Source organism: Eubalaena glacialis, chromosome 2, assembly GCF_028564815.1.
Source record: "Eubalaena glacialis isolate mEubGla1 chromosome 2, mEubGla1.1.hap2.+ XY, whole genome shotgun sequence".
In the NCBI taxonomy this organism is placed as follows: domain Eukaryota; kingdom Metazoa; phylum Chordata; class Mammalia; order Artiodactyla; family Balaenidae; genus Eubalaena; species Eubalaena glacialis.
Genome location: NC_083717.1, coordinates 13169000 through 13188890, shown reverse-complemented (window position 1 = coordinate 13188890; position 19891 = coordinate 13169000). Strand labels below are relative to the sequence as shown.

At 39.6% G+C, this 19891-nt stretch overlaps 2 non-coding genes across 2 annotated transcripts; both read left to right on the top strand.

Annotated features, from left to right (window-relative positions):
• The first annotated feature begins 7323 nt into the window (after nucleotides 1-7323).
• LOC133086101 (U6 spliceosomal RNA) lies at nucleotides 7324-7429 on the top strand. The gene has a single exon (XR_009699879.1). It is a non-coding gene; the product is annotated as a U6 spliceosomal RNA (small nuclear RNA).
• Nucleotides 7430-15450: 8021 nt separating this feature from the next.
• Nucleotides 15451-15523, top strand: TRNAE-UUC (transfer RNA glutamic acid (anticodon UUC)). The gene has a single exon. It is a non-coding gene; the product is annotated as a tRNA-Glu (tRNA).
• Nucleotides 15524-19891: the final 4368 nt, after the last annotated feature.

Below are 19891 nucleotides of genomic sequence, written 5' to 3'. Positions count from 1 at the left end.
CTAAAGTAGCAGGGGAGTTGAAAACAGAAATAAAATATCCAAAATCTTAGTCATTTGTTTTAAATGTTAAGTATTTTGACTTTCAGATAATTCGGTGAAGAATTCTGTCTTGATTTAGCAAGACTGATTTTTTTTCTTTGCAATTTGTCTCAATTGCACTGAGATGCATCTATGAGAAAGAAACAGATTTCTGTAGGGTATCCATTATTGCCTAATACTTTACATGCGCTAATTCAATTTAGTCCTTATGTGGCAAATGTTTTTGTCCCCTATGTGCCAAATATTTTTGTCCCCATTTTATAGATTAAAAACAAAATCTTTGAATCTGTATTCAAAGAGATTCAAAGAGATCTAGGATGAATCGCAGCCTTCTGGGTTAGACTTAGGATCACCAGCCCAAAGTGGGGAGGAAACCATTGTTAAGTGTTGTAGAATATTTTCAAATTTCACTCTAAATTTTTTGTACTTACTGGTGGTTTTTATGGTTTTAAAAAAAAGCACTGTGTAATGAAAAAGAGTGAAAAGGATTCTCTTGCTCTGGAGCATGCAGCCGGCTCATTTTCCTGGAGCATCAACTATTCAAAGATTTGGAGACAAATACAGTTTTTATTTGCTTTTATTTTATTGAGGTAACATTGATTTATTACATTATATAAGTTTCATGTGTCCAACATTACATTTCTACTTCTGTATACACTACAGCGTGCTCACCACCCAAAGTTCAGTTTCTATCCATCACCGTACAGTTGACCCCTTTTACCCATTTCGTACTCCACCTCTGCCCCTCCCCCTATGGTAACCACTACTACTCTGCCCTCTGTATCTATGTTAGTTTGGATTTGTTCATTTATTTATTATTTTTTTATATTCCGCATATGAGCAAAATCACATGGTATTTGTCTTTCTTTGTCTGACATTTCACTTAGCATAATACCTTTAAGGTCCATCCATGTTGTCACAAATGGCTGGATTTCATCTGCAATATACTGTTTTCATATTAAAATAATCTCTGACATGTTACAGAGTTAACACAAAATTCACTAATGTTGGTATAACATTTTAAAATAAAACAAAAAACTTCGAAGACCTTTCTGAGAGCTGTAAGGATGTTCCAAACTTCCAGGGGGCAGGGTTTGACTCCCCTCTGTTGTGGGAGCACTTGATGAAAAGTTGGAGAAAACCTGAAATACTGTCTTTAATTATTGCAATTGTTCCCCGGGTTTTGCCAAGTCACTTTGTGGTAGGCTTTCAAAGTGGATGAGAATTCACTTCTTAGAAAAATCAACTTCGGAAAATGAATCACTCTCCCTGGGAGGATGGCAGATCCAATATGTGAAAAAAAATATGATATTTAGGGAAAAAAAGGAAACTTCTTTTAGCAATTGCTTAATGTAATCAAGCTTCTATAGATCAAAGCCAGTTAGCGGGGGGGTTGATGTTAGCAATGAGAATAAGAAACGTCTTGGCTCTGCATGCTTACTAGCAGAAACGCCAGAACCCTGATACTCCCCTGGCCTTTGGTTCTGGTGCCCCTGAGAGCTCATGAAATTTTTTGATGGTCACTTAAAATGTCCTGGGATGAGGACAGACGGGGCTCTCCTCAGCCCTCTGTGTTCTTAATCTACCTCTCCTCATCGTTGGGCTGATCCTGGTGTTTGCCTTTGAGCCTCTCCAGTCTCCCGACCTTGACCTTGATGTTACTTCTCAATGGGAGACAGTGTCCTCCAGGGCCCATGCACCCATTGCTCCCAGCACTTCCTGTAGCATTGCTCTCAAGGCACCTCAATGTAATTGCTCATTTAACTGCCATCTTCTCTGCCAGACTGTAAGCTCTATGAAGGCAGGGTCTGTTGCTGCCTTTCTCTCCCCCCTAAAAGAGGTGCTTAAAAATATTTGATGAACGAACGAAGGAATGGATCCTCCCACTGCTTTCTCAGAAGTCAGGAGGGCTCTCTTCCCAACAGAGTTACAGTTTTTCACAGGCTCCTAGAAAATCACTACCCCCCTTCCCACCTCAAGGAACCACGGCCAAGTTCCCGTGCGTCTAGGTTAGAGGATGTTGGAGAGACACTTGGGCTCTTCCCTTTGAGCAGAAGGTGGCTCATCCACAGCCAACAATATAAAATTAGAGTTGGCTGCTGTCCACCCTCTTTATCTGATGGTGTTATTCCAAGGGCTGACCCATCAATCTCAACACGTGGCGGTAAAAAGCATGGTTCTGAAGCCAGACTGCTGAGGTTGAAAATCAGCTCCATCACTTCTGGAGGTATGACTCTGTGCAAATTACTTCACCTTGATAAACCTCAGTTCCCTCATCTGTGCATTGGGGCTAAGACTGGCCTACCTCACATAGTCCTCATAAGGATTTAAGGAGATAAACCTTGAAAAGTATTTAACACAGTGCCTGACACATAGTATGTCCTATATATCTGAATACAAACATTCCAGTACTGTTATTTTACTACAGCTAGCAGGAGGCCCTCATGTGCTGGAACTCCCTGAAAGTGTGGCCCGTCTAGGTTAGGCCCCTAAGTTGTTTACATACACATGTGCACACGTATACATGCATGTGCACACACCAGTTAATGAACTCAGTTGAGGAGCTAGAATGCTTATTCTGGAAAATGGCTTAATTGAATTAAGGGAAGCAAAAGCATGTTTGTATTATGAGTCTATGACCTAACCAGAAAAAAAAGAAATAGTAAACTATTTCAAGAAAAAGCAATCTCTTCGGCTGCTGGCCCATGGAACTGCAGCAACCTCTGCCACTGTGGACATTACTCTCTGCTCTGGCGTTCCTTCTTAGCTGCTGTGGGACGCTGGACCTGGGAACACATTTTTAACTGAATCAAATACACATCAGGGTCCCCAAGAAGTGAAAACACAGTCAGTGTCTTCCAGAGCGACATGGGTTTCTGGGTACTCATCTCTGGAGGCCAAAATACCCAAAGCTCAAGGATGAAAGATCTGTTCCATCTGGACAGGGACTTAAGGAATCCCCCCAGAAGCATCTGGGCTATTCTCAGTGGGCACAGCAGCCTGGCCAACATCACAGGGAGACCAGGAAAGGGCGCTTTGTCCACTGCCCAGCCTCCCAGTGAGATGGGTCTCCTGTTTGCAAGCTCATGAATATCAATGAGCTTAAACCACATGCGAAGGAGTCAGAACATATTGCAACGGCCAAATTGCAAGTTGGCTCTTAAAACTTGGCCAAAGGAGCATATGATTCAAACACTGGGGCTGAGGCTGGCACTGTGCCTGAGCCCAAAGGAGGGATGGAAGAAACCTTGGCTCAAACCCCTTGAGGATCAAGAGGAAAGACTGGAGCAGGAGTGCAGAAGCTTCCATTACTGCCATTGTCAGCTCGGCTGACCAGTCATCAGGAAGTCAAAGTGGACGGTGTGCTTCACCAAACAGAGTACACGAGAAAAGAGCCCAATGCCCCAGAATATGGAAGCTGCAAGCTGACTTGGCATCAATAAGAACATCATGAACACTGAAAAGCAATAATATTCTTTCATTCAATACATAATTCCCGGGCATTCACTATAGGTCAGGCTCTGTGCTAGGCACTGGGAATACGAAGGAAAAGAGGAAACAGTTCCTGATCTCAAGGGGTATATAGTGACAGAGGGTGTGTGTGTGTGTGTGTGTGTGTGTGTGTGTGTGTGTGTGTGTGTGTGTGGTGGAGAGGCAGCTAAGGGAGTGAAAGAACAAACAAAACCGAATTTCAGTGTGGCATGTCGTTGCACATCTCAGAAGTTTGTCCCTTTACATTGCCAGGGTGTGATCTATAATTTGTTCTTCTATTCACCTGTTGATGACGTGTGGTGTGTTTCCAGTTTTGGACTATTATGGAGAAAGCTGTTATGAATATTCGTGTCTTCACATGGATGTCGATTTTCATTTTGCTTGGTGAGTATGTAGAAGTGGATTGCCAGTCATATGGTAAATGTATATTGAACTTCATGAGAAATTGACAAAGGGTTCTCCAAAGTGGCTGTACCATTTTGCATTCCTATCAGCTGTGTATGAGGGTCTTAGTTGCTTCACATCTTTGTCCACATTTGGTGTTGCCCATCCAAAAAAACTCTAGTCATTATGGAGGGTATAGAGTGGTAGCCCATTGTGGTTTTATTTGCACTTCCCTTATGATTGATGATGTTGAGTGTTTTTTTCCCCCATGTGCTTATTTGCCACTAGTATATCTTTTTCGGTGAAGTGTCTGTTCACATCTTTTGCCCATTTCAAAAATCAGGTTGTCCTATTATTGTTTTGTGAATTCTTTACAAATTCTGATCGACTTAGTTCCAAGTTATAGTTGCTTTTTGGTAGATTCCTTAGAACTTTCTACATATGCAACCACATAGCCAGTGGATAATGACATCTTCATTTCTTCTTTTCCAAATAGTGTGGCTTTTATTTTGGTTTCTTGCTTTATAACATTGACTAGGAACTCCTGTTGAATAGAAATGGCAAAAGAGGAATTCTTGCCTTCTTCCCAAACTTAGGGGAAAATAATTCAGTTTTAAATTTTTAAGTATGGTGTTAGCTGTAGGTTTTTGGTGGACTTCCTCTATCAGATTGAGAAAATTTCCTTCTCTTTCTAGCTTGCTGAGAGTTTGACTTTTTAATCATGATTGGGTGTTAAAAATGTGAAATGTTATTCTGCATCTATTGAGCTGATCATACAGCTTCTTTAGTCTGTTAATATGGTGGATTACATTTATTAATTTTTGCATGTTAAATGAATCTCACATTCCTGAGATAAACCCCACTTGGTCATGATGTGTTCCTTTTTTATATACAGCTGGATTTGATTTACTAAAATGTTGTTAATGATTTTGTGTCTGTGTTCATAAGGAGTATTGGCCTGTAGTTTTCTATCCTTTTAATTTCCTTTTTTAGTGTTGATATTAGGGTAATACTAGCTCCATAGAATAAATAGCAAAGTCTTCTCCGCTCTAATTTTTTGTGTAGGATTGGTTTTATTCCTCCATTAAATATTTGGTAGAATTTACCAGTAAAGCCATCTGGACTTAAGGGTTTTCTTTGTAGGAAGATTTATAACCACAACTTCAATTTTTTTAATATAAATTGGGGTATTTAAATGATTTCTTCTTGAGTGAGCTTTAGTTCTGATTTTCCAGGAATTTTTTCTGTTTTATCTAATTTGATGAGTTTATTGGCTTAAAGTTATTCATAATATTCCCTTATTATCATTTTAGTGTATGTAGAATTGTTCATTCTTGATATTGGTAATCGTCCTCTATATACTTTTATTATTCAGCCTGGCTACAGATTTACCAATTTTATTTTCAAAAGATCAGCTTTCGCTTTCATTGGTTTTCCCTATTGTTTGTTCATTTATTATTTTATTGATTTCTGGTTATTTCTTTCCTTTCACTTTGGGTTAAGTTGCTCTTCTTTTTCTAGTTTCTTAAGGTGGAAGCTTAGATTTTTGATTTTGAAGTTTTCTTCTTTCCAATGTAAGCACTGAAAGTAACAAATTTCCCTTATAGCACTGCTTTAGATGCATACCACAGTTTTAATACATGCTGCTTTTGTTTTCATTCAGTTCAACATATTTTCTAATTTCACTTGTGATTTTTTTTTGACCTATGTGTTATTTAGAAATATGTTGCTTAATTTCCAACATAAGAGTGTTTCCAGGTCTTTCTATTATTGATTTCTTTTTTTTAAACATCTTTATTGGAGTATAATTGCTTTATAATGGTGTGTTAGTTTCTGCTGTATAACAAAGTGAATCAGCTATACATATATATATATCGCCATATCTCCTCCCTCTTGCATCTCCCTCCCACCCTCCCTATCCCACTCCTCTAGGTGGTCACAAAGCACTGAGCTGATCACCCTGTGCTATGCGGCTGTATTATTGATTTCTAATTAATTTCATTGTGGTCAAAGAATATGGCATAAATGATTTCAATCCTTTAAAATTTATTGGAGCCTTGTTTCATGGCCCCTAATATGGTCTATCTTAGTAAATGTTCCATGTACACTTGAAAATAATTTTATTCTGCTGTTGTTAGATGGAATGTTTTATAAATGGCAATTAATTTAATTTGGTTGATATGTTATTCAAGTTGTTTGTATCTTTACTGATTTTTCTGCCCACATATTTTAATAATTATTGAGAGAGGAGCATTGAAATCTACAATAATAATTTTGTCTATTTCTTCTTCTACTTCTATCAGTTTACTTCATGTATTTTGAAGCCCTGTCAGCATTGTTGTCTTCTTGATGAATTAATCCCTTTATTATTATGATTCCTGGATCTAAAATCTATTTTGTCTAATACTAATAGTCAATTCCCTTTCTTTTGCATAGAGCTTGTGTGGCATATATTTATCTTTTTACTCTTTTTTTATAAACTTTTTAGGTAACTTAAAAATTACCCTTTTGTTTTTAACCTGCTCATGTCTTTGTATTTAAAGTCAGTCTCTTACAGACAGCATATAGTTGAGTATTGCTTTTCCTTATCCAATCTGACAATCTCTGTCTTTTAATGGAGCGCTTTTTTAAAAAATTGCATTATACTTGATATATAATATTGTATTCGTTTTAGGTGTACAACATAATGATTTGATCTATGTAATAATGGAGAGTTTAGAGAGTTTACATTCAATGTAATTATTGATGTGACTGGGTTTAAATTTACCATTTGGGCACTTGTTTTCAATGGGTCCCAATCTATTCTTTGTTCTCTTTTTCCTTCGTTTCTATTCATTTGTAGTAATCTAATCTTTTCATGATTCCATTTTATCACCACTATTGGCTGACTAGCTATACCTCCTTTAAACATTTTTTAGTGGTTGCTCTAGGGTTATTCGACTGATCATAAATAATCATAGTCTACCTTTAAATAATATTTTATCATCTCATGTGACATGTAAGAACCTTACAACAGGATACTTCTATTTTCCTCCTCTTGTCCTCTGTATTTGTTGTCACACATTTTGCTTCTACATATGTTATAAACCCCACACACTTTATTATGTTTGCTTTAAATAGTCAAATATCTTTTAAAGAGATTAAGTAGGTGAAAGAACGTTTTTGTATTTACCCACATATTTACCATTTCTGGCGTTATTAATTCCTTTATGTGGATTAAAATTTCCAACTGTTATCATCTTCCTTCTGCCTGAAGAGTTCCTTTAACATTCCTGCAGTTCTGCTAGTCACAAATTTTTTGTTTTACCAGGAATGTTTATCTTTCACCTTCATTTCTTTCTTTTTCCTCCTTTGTACAGTATGATTACATTTATAATGTTGGAACATGCACGTTTAAAAGTGCCTAGAGCGCTTGCTTCGGCAGCACATGGACTAAAATTGGAACCACACAGAGAAGACTGGCATGGTCCCCACACAAGGATGACACATAAATCCAGAAGCATTCCACTTTTTTGCACTTAATGCACTGAACTATACATTTAAAAATGGTTGGGCTTCCCTGGTGGCGTAGTGGTTGAGAGTCTGCCTGCCAATGCAGGGGACACGGGTTCGAGCCCTGGTCTGGGAGGATCCCACATGCCGCGGAGCGGCTGGGCCCGTGAGCCACAATTACTGAGCCTCCGCGTCTGGAGCCTGTGCTCCGCAACAAGAGAGGCCGCGATAGTGAGAGGCCCGTGCACCGCGATGAAGAGTGGCCCCCACTTGCCGCAACTAGAGAAAGCCCTTGCGCAGAAACGAAGACCCAACACAGCCATAAATAAATAAATAAATAAAAATTAAAATGGAGATTTCTTTTTAAAAAAAATGGTTAACACAGTAAATTTTATGCTATGTATACTTTGCCACAATAAAAAATGCATAGAAATGGATCTAGAACTACACATGCAAAATTGTTAACATTGACCTACTCCTGGGAAGAGGAGTTTGAGGTGGAAGGCTACTTTCAGGGGTTTTTTCCTTCAATTTTTAAACTTTTTATTTGGAAACTATTTCAAGCATGGAAAGGTTGCATGAGCAAGGGTATTAGCAAGAATACTGCTTACCCAGATTCACCTGCTATTAACATTTCATCCGTTTGCTTCATCATTCTGTCTCTCATATACAGGTGGCCTTCCATATTCATGGGTTCCACATCCTCAATCAACCTCAGACCGAAAGTACAGTAAGTCCCCTACATACCAGTGAGTGCCATTGGGAGAGGGCGTTCGTAAGTCCAATTTGTTCATTAAGTCCAACAAAGTTAGCCTAGGTACCCAACTAACACCATTGGCTATATAGTACTGTACTGTAATAGCTTTTTAATATGTTCCACACAAATAATACATAAAAAACAAACAAACACAAAAAATAAAGAAAACATGTTTAATCTTACAGTACAGTACCTTGAAAAGGACAGCAGTACAGCACAACAGCTGGCACACAGGGGCTGGCATCGAGTGAACAGGCAAGAAGGGTTCCTGACTGGAGGAGGGACAGGAGGTGGGACGCGGTAGAGCTGAAGGATCGTCAGCAGCAGGAGATGGAGGGCAAGCTGCACAACCACTTGTAGAGGACGCGCGCACATGACAATGTACGCCAGACACGTGAACTAACTAAACGTGATTGGACGTGTGAAAGCACATTCTCATCTTTGAAAGTTCGCAGCTTGAAGGTTCATATGTAGGGGTATGTAGGGGACTTACTGTATTCGGAAAAAATTTCCAGAGATTTCCAAAAGTCAAAACTTGAATGTGCGGCGTGCTGCCAATTATTTACAGAGCATTATATTGCGTTGGGTATTATAAATAACCTAGAGATGATTTAAAGTATGTGGGAGGATGTGTCTAGGTTATATGCAAATACTATACCCTTTTATATACGAGACTTGAACATTTGTAGATTTTGGTATCCATGGGGGTCCTGGAACAAAACCCTCATGGATACCAAGGGATACTGAGGGACACACTTTATGTCCATGCAAATATTTTGCCCCTCATCAAAATTTCCTTCTGGATTCAGCATCCATTGATGATTTCTGCTGAACTGATCCTTACTATGATGGTTGCAAAATGGTTATTTTCCAATTCTAGCACTCCCTCTCCATTTACCATTTGGCACTTGGTATTCCATTTTAAGCAGGAACCCTCCCTATTTGTCTCAGTTATTTCTATATTTATTATAGGTATGCACTCATTATACCTATTTTTTCAATGATTTATAATTCACTACTGTATATTATTATTTTCATGCTCAAATTGCACCTGATATGGCCAGTGGAGCCCCTACAAGCTGGCTCCTGTGATATGTGATACCCCTCTCCCCATCATGGTGAGCACCTCCTTAATATCTGGCATAAAAAGATTTTCCAGGCTTTTCTTGTACCTGCCTGCCCCAGCCTTGAATTCAGCCATTTCTATGAAGAGTCTTGGTTCCTAAGGAAAGATGTTAGAAACCAAGATCTTGGGGTGACATATGCTCATTGTTCCTGGAAGTCTTTCCTTCTTGCACCTTTCAGTTGAGTGAACTAGAAACTCAATGTATATTTATACATATACATACATACACATGCACACACGTGTATATATGTACACATGTGTATAAATATGCACATATATTTTAACTGTTCCCTCAACTGAGTGAGCTAGAAAATCAATGGATAGCATATGCATAAATACATGTACATATGTATACACATGTGTACACATACATATATAGACATACATGCAAATATACATAGACATATATGTGTATGCATAAATACATGTACATATTTTAGAAATCATGCATTCATAGCAATAATTTCAATTTCCATCCAGCCCCACAGGGTTTATCCTTGCTTTTTTCTATTCCATACTGGCATGAGGTTTTTGTTTTTTTTTTCAGTGAGAACCTTGAATCCCCAAAACAATACATTACTTATTTGCTCACTTGCATAAAACACCTAAAATCATTTCAGAATTGCTTCATTATTGCCTCTACACAAACCAAACCTACTGAAAAGAGTTCAGGATTTGTTTGTAATTTCCTCCGTGCCCCATTACTCTGCCACAAACTGAGGGCATATAGTCCAATACTGTGTTCAGACCTTGCTCAGATTAGTTCTTTCTTTTTCTGTTTTCCTTCTGTGTAGCTATACAACTCATTTGAAATCTAACTGGTCTGATTTGTTTCAGTTTGCTCTCTATTTTATTTTCCCCATCCCATCCTTACTAATTTAATTTCTGAATATGTAGAAGGTTATATTTCCAAAAGAAAAACTGTACAGAAAGGTATATTCATATAAATGCCACTCCCTCCTCAACCCCTATTTCCATATCCCCTTATATGTAACCAACTTGGTGGTTTTCTGGTTTATCCTTCCTGCGTTTCTTTTTGTAAAGGTAAATAGATAGTCACAGATTTTATTTTTTCTGCTACTATATATGCTCTTTTATAAAACAGCTTTACTGAGGCATAATTTACATGGTATAAAATTCACCCATTTTAAGTGGCAACTAGACAGGTTATAGTAAATTTATACAGTTGTGCAACCATCACCACAATCCAGTGTTAGAACAGTGCCATCATCCCATTAGCTTCTCATGTCTGTTTGCAGATGATCCCCACTCCCATCTCAGCCCCAAGGTAACCACCGATCTGCGTTCCGTCTCTATAGTTTTACCCCTTCTATAAATTTCACATCAATGAAATTATACAATACGTAGTCTTATGTGTCTGGTTTCTTTCACTAGCATCATGTTTTTGAGGTTCATTTATGTTGTTGACTGTATCCACAGTTCTCTCCTTTTTATTGGTGCATTGTATGGCTGTACCACAGTGTGTTTATCCATTCATCAGCTGATGGGCTTTTGAAGTGTTTCCAGCTTTTTGCTTATCAAGCATAATGCTGCCATGAACATTGGTGTGGAAGTCTGGGACAGACATATGTTTCCATTTCTCTTGGGCAGATACCTAGGAGTGAAATTGCTGGATCATATGGTAAGTGTATGTTTAACTTAAGAAACTGACAAACTGTTTTCCAAAGTGCCTGTATCATTTTAAATTCCCATCAGCGATGTATTTATATTTGTTATAGTAATTGTAAGCAAATGTATTCTCATAAAGTTGCTGAAAGCTCTTATCTTAGGTGGGCCAGTTATTGGCCTTGTAATCATGCTCATTTTTTACTTACAAAGCCCTTTTCTTCATAGGTAGTTCAAGAAGTAAGTCAGATAAACACAGCATCATAAATCAACTATAGTTCAATTTAAAAAAAAAGGGTAAGTCAGATGATTCCTTCTTGAATTATAATGAATTTGGGATGGATGCAACAACAACAACAAAAAAAAAAAGAAAGAAAAAGGAAAATTGTTGCCTTTCTCTTAACAGGGAATGGAAAGATATAGATCAGGGGTCCCCAACCCCTGGGCCATGGACTGGTAGCGGTCCGTGGCCTGTTAGGAAATGGGCCGCACAGCAGGAGGTGAGCAGTGGGCGAGCAAGCAAAGCTTCATCTGTATTTACAGCCGCTCCCCATCGCTCGCATTACGGCCTGAGCTCCGCCTCCTGTCAGGTCAGCGGTAGCATTAGATTCTCAAGGGGGAAGAACCCTACTGTGAACTGTGCATGTGAGGGATCTAGGTTGCGTGCTCCTTATGAGAATCTAATGCCTGATGATCTGAGGGGGAGATGAGGCGGTGATGCTAGCACTGGGGAGCGGCTGCAAATACAGATTATCATTAGCAGAGAGGTTTGACTGCACAGAGACCATAATAAATCAATTGCATGCAGACTCATATCAAAACCCTATCAGTGAGCGGCAAGTGACAACAAGCTCAGGGCTCCCACTGATTCTGCATTATGGTGAGTTGTATAATTATTTCATTATATATTACAATGTAATAATAATAGAAATAAAGTGCACAATAAACATAATGTGCTTGAATCATCCCCAAACCATCCCCCTCGCCCCTGCCCACTGGTCTGTGGAAAAATCGTCTTCCACGAAAACGGTCCCTGGTGCCTAAAAGGTTGGGGACCGCTGATACAGTTAACATTATTAGGGGAAGGACTTTCTAGCCTCAGTCTTTAAAAATAAAGGTCGATTGCACCAGAAACCTGAATTTACATTCTTTCTGATAACAGGGCAGAAAGTGAGGTTAGCTTATTGATGAAAGTACCTCTTTTAAATGATAGACACTTGGGATATTGACTAAAGTTAGGACAGGGTCATTAACTTCAAATTTTGAGAAGTCAGAAGAGACTTCAAGAATCTAAAGATTTTAAAAAGGAGATCTAAAGATTTTAATATAGTTCCCAAGTTGTTATTTTTATTTTGAAAAGAGGGCATGGTCGTTGCAAAGAGGTGATCCTAGAAATGAAAACCACAACTGCTTCATTCAGCACTTCCGTTGAGTTGGATAAATGCCAGATCTTCCTGCAACACCTTAAAACACAACTGGACCAGAACACAACGCCCTTGTGATGCCTTAGAACATGGCTAGATAAAACTGCAGCCTCTTGAAAACCAAAATGCACTTTGTGGCAGCCCCCGTGTAGGGTGTCATCCACATGGCACATTGGGAATGCCACAGGCTTCAAGTTACACCCCAAAAAAAACCATGTCAGTTAACAGACTAGTTAGTTAATTTTAAAGTTAACTTCAGCTAGATTTTAAAATAATCAAAGGTTGCCTTTAAAAAAATCTCTTCCCATCCCTTTCCAAAGATTTCCTCTCTGCTTTTGATACTCCTCATCTTTTTTGTCCCACACCAAGTGCCGAGGCATACGTTGTTTTGTTGGGCTTGAATGTAGCCCCACTCTTAAGAAATGTTCACTTAAAATGATTAAACCTGTATCCTGTGTTTCAGGGAAGTGAGGGAATATTTGGGCAGTAAAGGGGGTTTCCTGGGATGGGGGAGGACTCCAGCTCAGATAGAATCACTGTTGTGCTTTCATTACGGGTTTCCCACCATTTTTCAATGGTCTCTCCTCAGGTTTATGGGAAAGACTGATTATATGGTGTGTGGAAACTAGCTGACAGCAATGCTCTTATTCCTTGTGACTTACTCTTTTCCCTTTCAAACTCCTACTTGGTGCCCCTGCCTAAAGTGATGTTATATAAGTTACAGGTGTACAATATAGTAATTCACAATTTTGAAAGGTTATACTCCACTTGTAGTTATTATAAAATATTTGCTGTATTCCCCATGATATACAATACATCCTTGTAGCTTATTTTATACCTAATAGTTTGTACCTCTTAATCCCCTACTCCTATATTACCCCTCAAAATTTCACTTTCCCCACTGGTAACCACCAGTTTGTTCTCTATATCTGTAAGTCTGCTTCTTTTTTGTTATATTCACCAGTTTGTTGTATTTTTTAGATTCCACATATAAGTGATATCATACAGTATTTGTCTTTCTCTGACATTCACTTATCATAATGCCCTCCAAGTCCATCCATGTTGCTGCAAATAGCAAAATTTCATTCTTTTTTATGGCTGAGTAGTATTTCATTGTATATGTATACATATATACAGATGTATACCACATCTGTATATCTTCTTTATCCATTCACCTGTTGATGGACACTTAGGTTGCGTCCATATCCTGGCAATTGTAAATAATGCTGCTATGAACATTGGGGTGCATATTTCTTTTTGAATTAGTGTTTTTTTCAGATATATACCCAGGAGTGGAATTGCTGGGTCATCTAGTATTTCTTTCTTAAAAGCAGAGTTGGAAAAACACTGGCTCTCAGGTTCTACCTCAGGTATCTGCTCTGAATATGGTCTCCAGGATCACTTCTTCATTTATGCTCTAGTTATAAAAACATTTCATTGTTTAATGGCAACATATTAAAAAGCCACTGTTTGCTGTTACTCTTTACAAGATTCTCTCTCTCTTGCTTTTCCATATGTTTGTATTTTTTTCTGTATCTCTGTTTCTATTTGGTCTTCCCTCTTTTTCTCTTTTTTTTTTTTAATGGCCATAGACTATTTTTCTTTTTCTATTTCTATTCTTCTTTTCTCTCTGGGTCTTTTAATTAGTCCACAATATAGAAACAATGTATTCATTTCTATAATTTATTGTTTTTATTGAATAGAATGTTTTATTCTCTTCTTAAACAGTATGTGAATAGTATGTGTTCCCTTTCAAATAAAAAATAACATATATTTTACTTATGAGTCCCTTGATGGATTTTTTGGCAACTGCCAATTGCCTTTGAGAAAGAAAAGTAATTTTCCTACATCCATCTTAAACACTCTTAGTGCAGCCTGAGAGAACCCTACCCAGTGATAAACTAATAGAAGTAACAAATCAAATTTAAAAAACAGGCTTCAGGAAGCTGGAACAGCAATGTGCTATCAACATGAGCCATTGTTACCAAAAATTGAAAGACAAAATCTGGAGATACTGTAATAACCAAACATATGTACAGCACTAAGGTTTGAACTGGCCAATGACATTTAATCTAACTTCTTGGGTAATCTGGCTCCCTGACCTGTGTGCTGTTTTTGAACTAAACAGCAAGAGAGGATGGCTAAGTGTTAAAATGCATGCTGCATGTGTGTTTGAATCAGGGAGAGCTGCTCCCAGCTGGATGACACTAGAAGTGTGAGCCTGACAGAGAGCACGATACACTCGCAGATGCTCCATGAACAGCCAAAGTGGTGCCCATTGTTTAGACAAGGATGCTTATTTTTACAGCTTAACACATATGCCAAGCTTTGACTCTTCAAGATCAGAACGTAGTATTTCATTTTGATGGGACCGTAGTAGCATACTCTGTGTACTCTCAGAATCACAGTTTAGAAACTAGAAACGTCCAGAAGGGAAGCTATAAAATTATTACCATCTTATAAAACAAGGCCTACAGGAAATAGAAACGTCCCTGGAATCAATCAACCAACAGAGATAAATCAGAAAACGTCTTGAGGATGGAGATCAGGGCATGTTCCTTTTTGGATCACTCCAAGTGTCTTATTTTGCATGTAGTACAATTATAAGAACAATAATCTCTATGGAGATACTCGGGTATTAGGTGTTGGGGTCTGTCTTAGTCCATCCAGGATGCCAAAACAAAAATACCACATGTTAGGTGACTCATAAACAACCGAAATTTATTTCTCACAGTTCTGGAGGCTGGAAGTCCTAGATCAGGGTGCCAGTGAGGTTGAGTGAGGGCCCTTTTCCAGGTTGCAAATTTCTTGTTGTGTCCTCACATGGTGGAAAGGGTTAGGGAGCTCTCTGGTGTCTCTTATTTTATAAGAGCACTAATGTTGTTGATGAGGGCTCCACCCTCCTGACCTTCCAAGGACCCCACCTCCTAATATCATCACATTGGGCATTAGGATTTCAACACATGAATTTTTGGCAGGGACACAAACATTCAGACCACAGCAGGGCCTAAGACCGCTATCTCCTCCAGCCTCTGGCAGATGCACTCAATTAAGACCTATCTTATGGGGACCAATAGGCACACTTTTTAAAAATGATCAGATCAGGGAATTCCTTGGTGGTCCAATGGTTAGGACTCCGTACTTTCACTGCTGAGGGCCCAGGTTCGATCCCTGGTCGGGGAACTAAGATCCCACAAGCCACGCGGTGCAGCCAAAAAAAAAAAAAAGGAAAGAAAAAGAAAGATCAGATCAAAGACTCTCCTCCCCGACCCACCAAGGCAGCAAAAGTATGTTAGAGAATGTGATTACAATCTAGGGCTAAAGTAAGGATCCTAACTCCTTTCCTTGAAGATTTCCAGGCCCTAGAGTACCCTGGGGAGAGGGGCATGGGGTGGGTTTTAGTGCACTTTGGGACCCTTGGGGGATAGGAAGCAGAGGACAGCACTGGTCCTCCTTGTCTATCCAGAAAGGGAGAATTTGGGCCAGACAGAACATAGCGACCCTTCATATGAGTGCAATGTGGCCTGATGGATGTCAAGCTCTTCAATGCCCCCCACCAACGCCCCTTTAGGGGTGTAGGTAGATGCGCCTTCCTTCATGAGCCAAATTGGAATTTTGAGTGGGAGGAATAAACGTTTCTCCTCATGATAAAATGGGCAAGCATGGTTTAAATTTAGATCAAGGAAATTCAAGTTAGATCAAGAAAGACTCTTCTCTCAATAAGAATTATTCACCATGAAAACAGTTCTCACAAAAATGCTCAAGATGTGGCTTTTAATCAGATGCCTAATTAAAGTCTGGCTTCCACATTGTCCATGTGCGTACTATAAGGAATTAGAAGGGGCGCATGCAATGGAAAAGTAGGAGATTCCAGACACAGAGAACACAGAAAAGTGTAGCAACGTATTCCCAAGAGATTGACAATCATTATTCCATAATCGACCATAAATGATCTGTTTTCAGAACAAACGAACGACAGATTGAGTTGAAATTTATGTTTCTTAAAGGAACCAGAAGTGTACGGGAAGATTAACCTTCCATCTGTCCCACGGGAGGAAGGTTCCGTTTGGTTTCTGGGCTCTACCTGACAACAATGAACTTTCACATGTCTTTGTCAGATGCTCAGGTGTGAGGCCAAAATCTACCTGCAGAGCCATTAACTCAAAGCGCGATTACCCTCTGCCTGCATCTCCCAGCACGCCAAGTTCCCATTCTTGAGCTATCCATTTCTCCTTCTCAGATGAAAACTTTTTCAAATCTCACCCGGTAGAGGAAGCTGCTTTTCCTTTTGCCAAATGACCCAAATAATCTGTGGTTCAAGGTGATCGTTCCTCCAGGTGCCTAATCTTGTAAGGCATACAACCTTATTCCACGGGGCTTTATCCGGAGGAATATTCTCCTGAGTCTTGATGCAGCTGGTGTCACTTGAGAAAGTGTGATGAGACTAACTGGGTGAGCTGGAAACCAATTACTTTGGGGTAAAGGAGGAAGAAGCCAGGGAAGATGGAATGCGGTGAGCTCGCAGGGGTACATCTGCCGCTGCCTGACTTATCTGTGACCCCAGGATTGCTACTTAACCACAGTTCAGAAGGTACCATGAAAAATTCAGAGAAATGTCTTTTTAAGCAAATTTTCATGTTAGCTTACCAACTCCCAAATAATATCAAAAAAGTAGGCAATGTAACTATAAAGGGTCAACAACATTTTAGAAAAATGTGTAATTCATGGCATTGTGCCAGGAAAACATCAATCCTATAGGCCTATGGGTAAATAACGAAATTGTTATGCCTCCTTTAGCTCCCTATTGATTTGGAAGACAGAGTATGTTTCAGAGGAAATTTATAAATGAAGGCAAGTCTCGATTTGGATTCTCCGTGAGTAGCAGAATGTTCACCCCACCTTTATCACTTAGCAGCATACACCGTAGACACATATTTTCAAACAGGAAATAACAGACCTGGGAAATTGTGTTTTCTTGAAAAACATCTTCAATAGCATGAAAGACACACACTTTGTGATCACCGTCTGCTAAGGCAGGTTCCCAGGACTTTTTTTCCACCTTGGAATCGCTCCCTGTTTTCCTTTGTGAAGCTGTGTCACGTGAGCACTGGTGGCCTAGGTATTCTATTAGCATTTACTGTAATCAGTGTGTAGAAAACCCAGATGACTAAAGTCATTGCTTTTAAAGCCCTTTTCACAACTGAATTTCCTGTGGAGAAGCAATATCCCAGGAGCATAATAGATTTTCTCCCCTCTTCTTCCATTTACACAGACACTTTCACAGCTAACTAATCCGCTGCAATTCTAATCTATATTTCTGATTTGTTTACATGCATCATGCAGGCTGGCAATCTTTTGAATTTAAATGTGACTTAAAGTAAAATAAAATAACCACAAGTAAATGACACAGAATTGCTAACAGTGGGAACCTTGTTTACACTCCACATTCTGAAAATATTTTGTTCAGCTGGCTGAACCACATGGTGGAGACAGACTGGGTGATGATTGGCTTTATTGCTTGGCTGGAACCGGGATGGAAAAAGGGATGGTGTGTGATGTGGCTGTCTGTCACCTCAAGCCCAGAGAAAGAACACATTCTCAGCACACATGTGATCCCTGCTTGAACAGAAAAGCTCTGATAATCCTCGCCAGATCATCATGTGCGCCTGGCACTGGGCCAGAACAATATGCCAGCCTTTTTGAGTGTTCGGATAATAACCGTCTCTTCCTTTCTGTAGTCACCCGCCAATGCTGCTGCTTTCATAAGACTCTCTCAGAGCCTATTTGTTCTTCAAGTCCTTTGTTCCCTCCTACTTTCTGGAATTATCCTCTAACACATTCATCTTTCTCCCTTTCCACCTACATTTGAAGGTCTATTGAGAGGCTTCTGCATCCCCAGCACCCCACTGCCTCTTCCCAAATGGTTATTCCAGCCCAATTAAATGTAATTGAACAATAGTCCTGAACAGTCACTGAGGGCAAGGCAGTCCTAGAGACCATGGGAAACACAAAGCTGCTCTTTAACACAGTCCCCGTTCTGCAGAGGGAACATCTCATTGGATAGGCCTGTAGTGGGGCACAAATGTGCAACTGTTTTGTGTAAGAAATGAGAAAGGAGGGAGGGGCAGGAGGAGGAGGACGATGGGATTTAGAAGAGAAGGATCAGATTCTTACAAGACTTTTCTATTAGCAGTTACTCCTAAGGTGCAACTCAGAAAAGAAATTGTTTCATTGTCTGTTAAGAATACATAGCCCACCTTAAGAGAACTAAAGGCATGTTTTCTTTAGAGACCTAAGGAAGCGTTTACATTTCCTTTGAAAAACAAAGCTCCTTACGCCCATTCGCATCTTGAGAGCTCTTAGAGGAACCAGTGCTACTCAGGGATTTCAAGAGCCACGACAGGGGTACTTGGAAACCTTGGAGGAGGGTGGAGAGGCATGAAAGTTCGAGCCTCTTTTCCCAGCCTCCCATCCATCCATCCATAAAGGAGAGAATTTCCAGGAGCAACTGTGAGAATCAGAAGAACTGGAACCATTCCAGATTCTGTAGGTATTTCTCCAATTCTCTGCCCTCAGGGGAAGATGAGAGGCAGCTCCGCCCACCTGGCCCCCTGACTGGCCTTTCCCTGTGGCCCCAGCTCTCCTCAGCCGGCCTCCAGTCTGCGCTGTATGCCTGATGATCCGGGCTTGGACATAACTAACTGCCCTGCTTGCCTGTGCTTAGGCCGCAGTCTGAGTCCTGCTCTCCACAGGCAGGGGTGGAGTACAAAGCCCCAGCCCTCTCCTGCTTTCTGCTCTGAGGTCCCAAGTCCCACAGATCCTCTTCTCTACCCACCCTGAGCCTTCCCATCCAGACTTCCAGGCTTGGGAAACAGCTTCCCAACATATTCACCAAAGACCAACAAATTACCCTCTAAAACAAGAACATAGAAGGCAAATAGAATTGTGAACAAATTTACCAGCAAATTTATAATGTATTATTGCTTTGAGAAAAACCTACCCTGCCCCCATGAAATAGATTTGCTCATGCAACAGAAGAAAAATGTAGTTAATATTTCCTTAGTTCTTAATAAAAAAGGATATTTGGAATAAACACACACATACACACAAACTAAAACTTTAATTGAAAGGAATAAAAAGTATTATTCTACCCAACACTGTAGAAAATTGAATCATGTGTTGATGACTAGCTCAAGGAAATGATTTAGAATGCAAAGGAAATACTGTTTTTTACAGCATCGAGGTATAATTTATACACAATAAAATTGCGCATTATAGGCATGCAGGTTGACGGCTTTTGTTAAATGTACACAGTTGTGCAACCACAGTCAAGTTTTAGAACACTTTTACCACCCCAAGACCTTCCTTGTACCCCTTTGCACTCAATTCCCATTCCCACCTCAGCCCCTAGTCCCAGGGAACCACTGATCAGCTTTCTGTCACTCTAGTTTTGCCTTTTACAGAAATGTTTATGAATGGAATCATATAGTATATACTCTTTTGTGTCTGACTTCTTTCACTTAGTTATGATGTTTTTAAGATTCATTTGCA